Here is an 8,472-nt window from a genome sequence, read left to right as displayed (position 1 = left end):
CACGTTTGCCATATTTTATCAGTTAGAAGTAAATAACTAGGTCCACCTACACAAAAAGGGAGGGGACTGCCCAAGGGTGTGACCACCAAGAAGCAGGAATTATTGGTGGCATCTTAGAAGGCAGGCAGCCAACTACACCAAAGACATTGCTCTGATGGAGTGTCAGGGGCAGTTCAAAAATGGGCTACTCCTGGTGAGATGGAAAACAAATCTTGGGCTTACTGTGATTCAAGGTATCTCTAGATCATTCTTGCCTGACCTAAAAAGTGAGCACTTTGAAGAAATGGTGATTGCCAAATATTTTGAGGACATATATTTCTTAAACATACATTTTAATAAGCCAATCATCCCCCCAAAAGATACTAGGTTAAGGATTCGACTTTATCTAGCCCAGGATCATATGTGCAGGGAAGCATGGGGCAGGATAGAAGGATGTCCTGTTTTAGTTTTTGCTGTATGTAAATGTAAAACATGAAGTTTAAAAGTATTATCACTGACTTCCCACCATCTTTCCACTACCCTCTGCTGCATTAGAAATTTACACATTTTCCTGTTAACTAGCACTTACCAATAATGTCCCAATGGAGGGCTTTATACTTTATTGGGAGTTTTCTTTATTAGGTAAACTGCTTACTTTTACCCTCTGAAATATTCTACTTTCTTTTCCTAAGCCATGTTTTCCTTCTCTTATGATCCCATTTTTCTTTAAAGAGACAAACCCCACAGCTGTGAGTTATGAAAGATGACAGAAGAGAAAGAGGCTATGGCTTGCCTAAAGGGCCTCCAGAAATCTAGAGGCTGTCTCAGTCTACCACCAGCACATAGGGACTAGTAAAGTAATGCTGAAGTGACTGGTACTGGGGGCTGCAGTGACACACTGGAGAAGGGGTGAAGTGGAGGCCTGAGGGCAGGACCACCAAAACATCAGGAAGGCCTTAGGAGGAGTTCAGGAAGGGTCAGCTGCAAGACTTTTCACCTATCCAGTCACTATAGGTTAGAACACGAAGGCTCTGAACAGCCAACGAGAAGAGAATACAATCATCAAACATTGGAAAACAGGGGAAAGAGAGGTGTGAGGTAGTGTGAAAGTATTAATGTCCTCATTCCTTATAGCAGGGAGTCAATATTGTCTAAAACTGGAACGGGCAGTTAAATAATTTGAACTCCAACCACTTAATAATTTTTTTCTTTTTGAGATGGAATCTCGCTCTGTCACCCAGCCTGGAGTACAGTGGTGCAATCTCGGCTCACTGCAACCTCTGCCTCTCAGGTTCAAGCAATTCTCCTGCCTCAGCCTCCTGAGTAGCTGGAATTACAGGTGCATACCACCACACTCGGCTAATTGTTTGTATTTTTAGTAGAGACAGGGTTTCACTGTGTTAGCCAGGATGGTCTCTATCTCCTGACCTCGTGATCTGCCCACCTCAGCCTCCCAAAGTGCTGGGATTACAAGGCATGGGCCACCTTGCCTGGGCAATAATTTTTTAGAAGAATCTTTTAGAAAATAATATCTTATGAAGACATATTGATGAGGAATTCTTCTCTTTCACTTTCTTTTTTTTCCTGATATTAAAGTACAATTAAAGTAACATTGTAAATAAATAAGATTTAGCTATTTTATTCCTAATTTTAATTAAGAAATAGCATTTTCTTAAAAGTTTTCCTATCTTTTCTGTGTGTTTATCTACTTATCTTGTTGCATAAGTCTATGCACTTGTCTTGATCTCTCTTAATGTCAGTGATAACTGCTTCTGGATGGTATTTTATGGATGATTGTCAGCTTTCTTTGTACTTTTCTAAACTATTTGAATTTCTTAAATAAGCATGCACTATGCTGATAAGACTAATTTTTCTATAAAAAAGAAAACAAAAAAGAGAAGGAAAGATGAGAGAGGAAAGAAAGAAAAAAGATAGAGAAGAGAAGAAACAGGAAGAGACCAGAAGAGACGAGAAGAGAAGAGAAGAGAAAATCCTGGAAGCAAATATGCCAGGATATTAACAGTGCTTTGTTCTGGATGTGTAAATGTGGGCAATTTTTATTTTATCCTTTATAGTTTTGTGGGTGGATGTGTGTGTGTTTGTGTGTGTGTGTGTGTGTGTGTGTGTGTGTGCACACTTAATTTTCAAAAGCAGTTATCTCTGTGACAAAGGACATAGGAGTTTTTGGTCTTTTTGGAGCTTTTTCTCCTACAGGACAATTATGAAGAGTAGAACCACTATTAAGGGAGAGGTTGTTCAATATTTTTACATTGTAAAATGATACTTACAATGAAAAAGGTTGAGAATGAGTGTATGGCATAGCCTGTTTGAAACTACTCAAGCAAAATTCCCGAGGGAGTCTATAGGTAAGTTTTATAGGACAAGGGTGTAAATAATTGATTGCTAACATGTGTCACTTCTCATTGATGAATCACATGCTTGCTGAATACGCTTCCCTTGGAAAGCAGATGGCCACCTGGGGTGAGAGCCCTGGAAAGCTCCAAGGATATGAGCATATTGACTTAGAACCAGTCATACGCACACGCTCCTATTTACATGTGAAAATGCAGTGGCCTTAAGTTTTGCTTTTAGAGTCACCCTTTGAGGGTTATACCTACAAAACTTGAAGATGTTCAGATGTAAGCCTTGTGTAAATTTTAAATATTCTTCTTGTAAAAACCAAGTAAATGTCAACTGGGAAGTTTCTGGTATTGTAACATTTTCTTTGAAGAAATGTTAAGCTTATCATAAAAGGAATTCTTGTGAGAAGAGAAAACCCAAGTCTGTGCTATTTTTGGAAGACCACTGAGATCTGTGATAGGGCTTTTGTGTTAAATATATTTTAGAGCATGATGATCTTGATAAAGAACCCCTTATGCATATTTCCAGTTTAACACATTGCTTCCCTATGGAAGAGTAAATCAGTTAACAAATACATCAGCTGAATGAAACAAATAGAAAATTATTTTGTAAAATCTCAGCACCCAAATGAAAGAAACAGAAGATTCATGATAGCGTATCAAAGATGGTGGCTTAGCAATGATTTTCTCATAACCAAGATTAAAATGGTTTGAAATTTTAATATATTGCCAGGATATATTAAAAGGAGAGGCCACCAAGGAGCTGGGGTAAGTCTCACAAGCCATCATTGGTGCTATCCAATCAGAATGTTGGAGCTGGAAGAGCCTCTAGCTGGATACTAGAGGATGAGGAGTTGCTTCCAGATGCAAATGGAAGGGAGGACTTGAACAAGCTGTCATTTGGGCAAGGTCTTATGGGAAATCTTGAGTGATGAGTTTCCAAGTTGGGGAATAGCTCTTATTTCCTATTTGGTGGTGGAACCTTATTGGAACTACCCAGATATTTAGCAATTTTGAGAAATTTGGTCTCTGTGCTAAATGAATCAAAAGCTGGATGTAACACTCATTCGGACTCCTCTGGGAGCTGATTTCCTCCCTACTTTTGGGAGCTTGAAAAAAATCTGGCTCAGTATGTCTGAGTTAGCCCAAGGAACAGATGGGCTGATACCAGCTAGTGGGTCTGAAGACGTCTCCTTTCTAACAAGGCCATTCTTCCAACCAGGAAGCGTTCACTATGTTACATACTGGCATCAATGTTCTGTGGCCTCTGAACCCTAGAACTACAGTACACAGAGGATGATAGGGAGGTAAAGGGTGTGCTTTCTCTACTGGAATGCTGTCTACAGCCAGCAGTGGTATAATTCAAGTTTGCGGGAATTGCATTTGCTTCATCATTCATCTGCTTATTGAACCCTCAATAGATGCTATCTATTACATGCACCATGTGTCACTAGTGTGCTGACCTCTTTACACAATGGTCAGAATCTTGATTTTTCTGGAGGTTCATAATTTTGCTTATACAAGTATACAGTGATGTTCCATGTTCCCATCTAACATAGCTTGCTCAAATTTACAATCATACTAACGTTTCATCTGAGATGTAGTACAAATAAAGCTGGTTAATGATGACCATGAGCAGCCACAGGACCTGAGGCTTTCAGAGCTTTCTTTCTTCTTCTTTTTTTTTAATCAGCACATTCCCAGGGCTAGTTGCTCATAAATATGATCAGCTAAGTTTTCTAAAAGTGTAGTCAAAATAACTGTTCCTAAATCTCATAATTCTACACTGTAAACCTTTCTGTTTTGCTACAGTAATATCAAGGTAAGATTCTTTGTTATTATTTATTATATTTTAAATAGTGCTTGTCATTTTTCTATAATATAAAAATAATCCATGTCATTGTAAAGAATATATGTAAAAAAGCACAAAGAAAAACATATCCCTTGAATGTTCCCCCCAGATATAACCATTGTTTCATTTTAATGCATATCTTTTCAGTATTTTTCCCCCTAGTTTTTCTATGTGTGCAGATTTCACTAGAATAATATTGTAATTACTCTTTTGTAATGTGATTCTTTCACTGGACAATAATATATTATGAACAGTTTCTTTTGTCACTAAAAATTTCTCTAAAACTAATTTTAAAGGTTATCTAGTATTCTACTAATTGGATCTTTCTTGAATATCACATAATATTTGAAAAGATGTTTATAAATAATATTATACCATTGTATATAAATCTTAAATACCCATCTGATTATTTACTTAGATTAAATACCTAGATATAGAATTGTTGATTAATGAGTATGAGCAAGCCTGTGGTAGCCTTATTATTTCCCTGCATAGGTGCTTTTTGTTGTCTTCCTGGATAATTTTTTTCTTTATTTTAAAATTGAAAAACTTAAAAAGAGATTATGTCACAACATCGAATGTTCTGTATCACATTTTCCTAGAATGAAGTATAACCTTGCAATCAGCAAATTCATTCATTTCCAGGGGATTTCCTTATATAATACTGATAAAAATACCTTCTGTTATTAGTGGGCTGCTTCATTTCAGAGACATCAGTTATCTTTATCTTGGATCATTATCTGTCTTCCACATACATTCACTTTTTAAACATTGTCTTCACCTCTTAGCCTTAATTCTATATTTCTGTGATTATCCCAAGTATTTCTCTTATAGCCATAATTAGGATTTTAGGGGTCCATTTGTTCATTGCTGTTTCTACTTTAGGTATTACCATTGAAATGTTATCAGTTCGACCCTTAATGTTTCCTTTAAAGCTGCAATCTCTCATTTTATTCCATTCTGTTTCATCATCTCATCTTTAAGCTCTTATCTTATTAAACCCATGCTCTTGGTGTCTATATCCTGAAGCAATTGTGAGGAATTTCCTTCTATTATTTGTGTTATGTTTTCTACTAAGTGGAATTCTTGATTTAATTGCATGGAGTACATTGGATCAATTACCATGCTGGGAATAGGTTCTTATGGAGGCTATCCTTGAGATTCCTATTGTGTCCCTTAATTCAGCATATGACCTTTGAGTCATTATTTCTATCAGAGAACCAGTGAACCCTAATAGTCACTTTCCCCAATTCTCCCATTTCTTCCCAGCATTCATTTCCACTCTACTCAGCTTCAGGCAAAAAAAAAAAAAAAAACAAAACAAAAAAAAACAAGGCAGGTCATTCTACTTTCTTCACATTTAGGGGTTATAGCAAAGAGTCCTAGGGTATGGCTAACACAACAGTATGGCATTTGAAGATTGGTGACCATCAGTTTTCAGCCACCAATGTTTTAAGTATAAAAATGTCAAAATATTTAATTTTAGGAAATAGAAATATATGTGTTTCTGTTGTTTTTCCAAGTGTATCCAACAGCAAAAAGTTTTGTAAAACACTTTAATCTATCAGAAACATGACTATTTTCTTCAGTTTTTCAATAGTTGGCATAATCCCAATAAACCCTAATAAAATGTATTTCTTTTATAAGTGATTAATTGGTTTCATTTCTATGTACCCAGTGTTTTTGCTTCTAAAAACATTTTAATAATATTTCAATGAAAAAATTGTGATGATAACATTGCCTATAACTCCATAAACATTAAAATATATGCAGAAGGAAGTCCTATGAAAAAGAAAAATATAGATGAGAACAAAATTACCCACAGTTCACCCAGCTATGATTGCTGATAATATTCAGCTTCATTTCCTTCCAGATTTTGATTTGCATATCCAACTACACATATCTATATATCTATATATCTATATATATCTCTTCAGGAGCTGATCATACAGGAAGGCAAAGAGGTTTGTACAATGATGTCCACTGTGTTGGTTTACAGAAGTGAAAATGTGGAAGTAATCTGAATATACTTTAGAAGAGGATTTGTTAACTTTATTATATCTATATAAAAACACTATACAAACATAAGAAAGGATATGTATTATATATCCATATTCATTTGTTTGGAAATACCACCATAATATATAGTTAAATGAAGAATTTGGCTTAAAAATAGCACATGTGGTATGATTCCACCCTTGCAAAATTACTTGTCATAAACCTATATAAATATGTAGTTTACTATGGTGTTAATGGTAGTTGATACAGAAATGGAAAGACTTCAGGTATTTTTGCTTTCTTTGTTATTCTTTTGTATTTTAGTCAAAAATTTGAAATTTCTATATACTTGAAAAAAAATTGGGAAAATTAACAACATAGCCTATTTACAATGAAAATATGTATATGTTAGAAAAATGCTATTAATTTTTATTACATATTATTATGCAATGAGCATAAGAAATAAGAAAGCATAATTATAAGAAATGTGGTTTCAAACCAATAAAGACAGGAAAACGTTTGATGTCTTGCACAACTCTTGGTGTGAACACTGAAACAAGTGTTATTACCAGGCTACCATAGCTTTGGGTGCACCCTCCAATTAATGGTTACAAATCATTACAAAATGAACAGGCAAAAATCAGTTGTATTTCTTTTTCTTTTTTTTTTTTCTTTTTTTTTTTTTTTGAGACAGAGTTTCACTCTTGTTACCCAGGCTGGAGTGCAATGGCACGATCTCGGCTCACTGCAACCTCCGCCTCCTGGGTTCAGGCAATTCTCCTGCCTCAGCCTCCAGAGTAGCTGGGATTACAGGCATGCACCACCATGCCCAGTTATTATTATTATTATTTTTTTGTATTTTCAGTAGAGACGGGGTTTCACCATGATGACCAGAATGGTCTTGATCTCTTGACCTCGTGATCCACCCGTCTCGGCCTCCCAAAGTGCTAGGATTACAGGCGTGAGCCACCATGCCTGGCCCTAAAAATCAGTTGTATTTCTATATACTAACAATGAACAATCTCAAAAGGAAATTAAAATAATTCAATTTACAATAGCATCAAAAATAATAAAATACTTAGGAATTAACTAATCCAAGGAGGCAAAAGACTTGCTCACTGAAAACTAAGAAAACACTGCTAAAAAAAAAAAATTAAAGACATAAATACAGAATGGCTATTATTAAAAAGTCAGAAAACAACAAATATTGGTGTGGATGCAGAGAAAATGGAATGCTTATACACTGTTGGCGGGAATGTAAATTAATTCAACCTCTGTGGAAAATAGTGTGGTGATTTCCCAAATAATTCATTAGAAATACCAGGCGACCCAATGATCTCACTACTGGGTATCTACTCAAAGGAACAGAAATCATTATATAAAAAAGACATCTGCACTTACATATTCAAAATAACAAAGTCAGTGAACCAACCTAAGTATCCATCAACAGTTGACAGGATAAAGAAAATGTGCCGCAGAATACTAGGCAGTCATAAAAAGCATGAAATCATGCCTTATGCAGCAACATGGATGGAGCTGGAGGCCATTTTCCTAAGCAAACTAATGTAGGAACAGAAAATCGAATACTACATGCTCTCACTTATAAGTTGGAGCTAAACAATGGGTACACAGGGACATGAAGATGGAAATGATAGACACTAGGGACTCCAAAAGAGGGGAGGGTGAAAGGTGGGTGGGGGGATGACGGGTGAAAAGTAACGTATCTGGTACAATGTTCAGTATATGGGTAATGGATATGCTAGAAGCCCAATCCCCACCAATATTCAATATATCCATGCAACAACTAAGCACATATGCCTCCTGAATATAAAATAAACATAAAATAAAATAAAATAAGATAGACTTAGGAATTGCAAACTCATAAAGCAACTCATGAAGCAACTACTTCTACTTTTGGCTTTATAGTTCAGTTCCAACAACAGTGTACTTATATTTCACACCATACTTTCATCTAATAGAGTTATACTTCAAAAGTACCAACTATGCTAGACCACCTAGTTGAAATATATGGCCCAAGAAACAAAATATTCTTACTAAATACAAATGTGTTTTTATATACTGTTACTTATGGTGTGTAATCAATGCAGAACTTGTTAGAAAAACAAAAAGTCATCTCCTTTGTTTGAGATTTAAGTGCAGGCTAACAAACTTACTTGTTTTTCTCCTACCATTAGTGTTTGGTCTTTAGCTCAGATGTATATTAAAAACTATTGTGTGAAAAAATAAGAAATTGAAGACATAAATAAATGGAAAGGAATCCCA

This window comes from Saimiri boliviensis, chromosome X (genome assembly GCF_048565385.1).
Source record: "Saimiri boliviensis isolate mSaiBol1 chromosome X, mSaiBol1.pri, whole genome shotgun sequence".
NCBI classification, from domain to species: Eukaryota; Metazoa; Chordata; class Mammalia; order Primates; family Cebidae; genus Saimiri; species Saimiri boliviensis.
The sequence above is the reverse complement of the archived record's forward strand: the minus strand, read 5'-3'. Positions refer to the sequence as shown.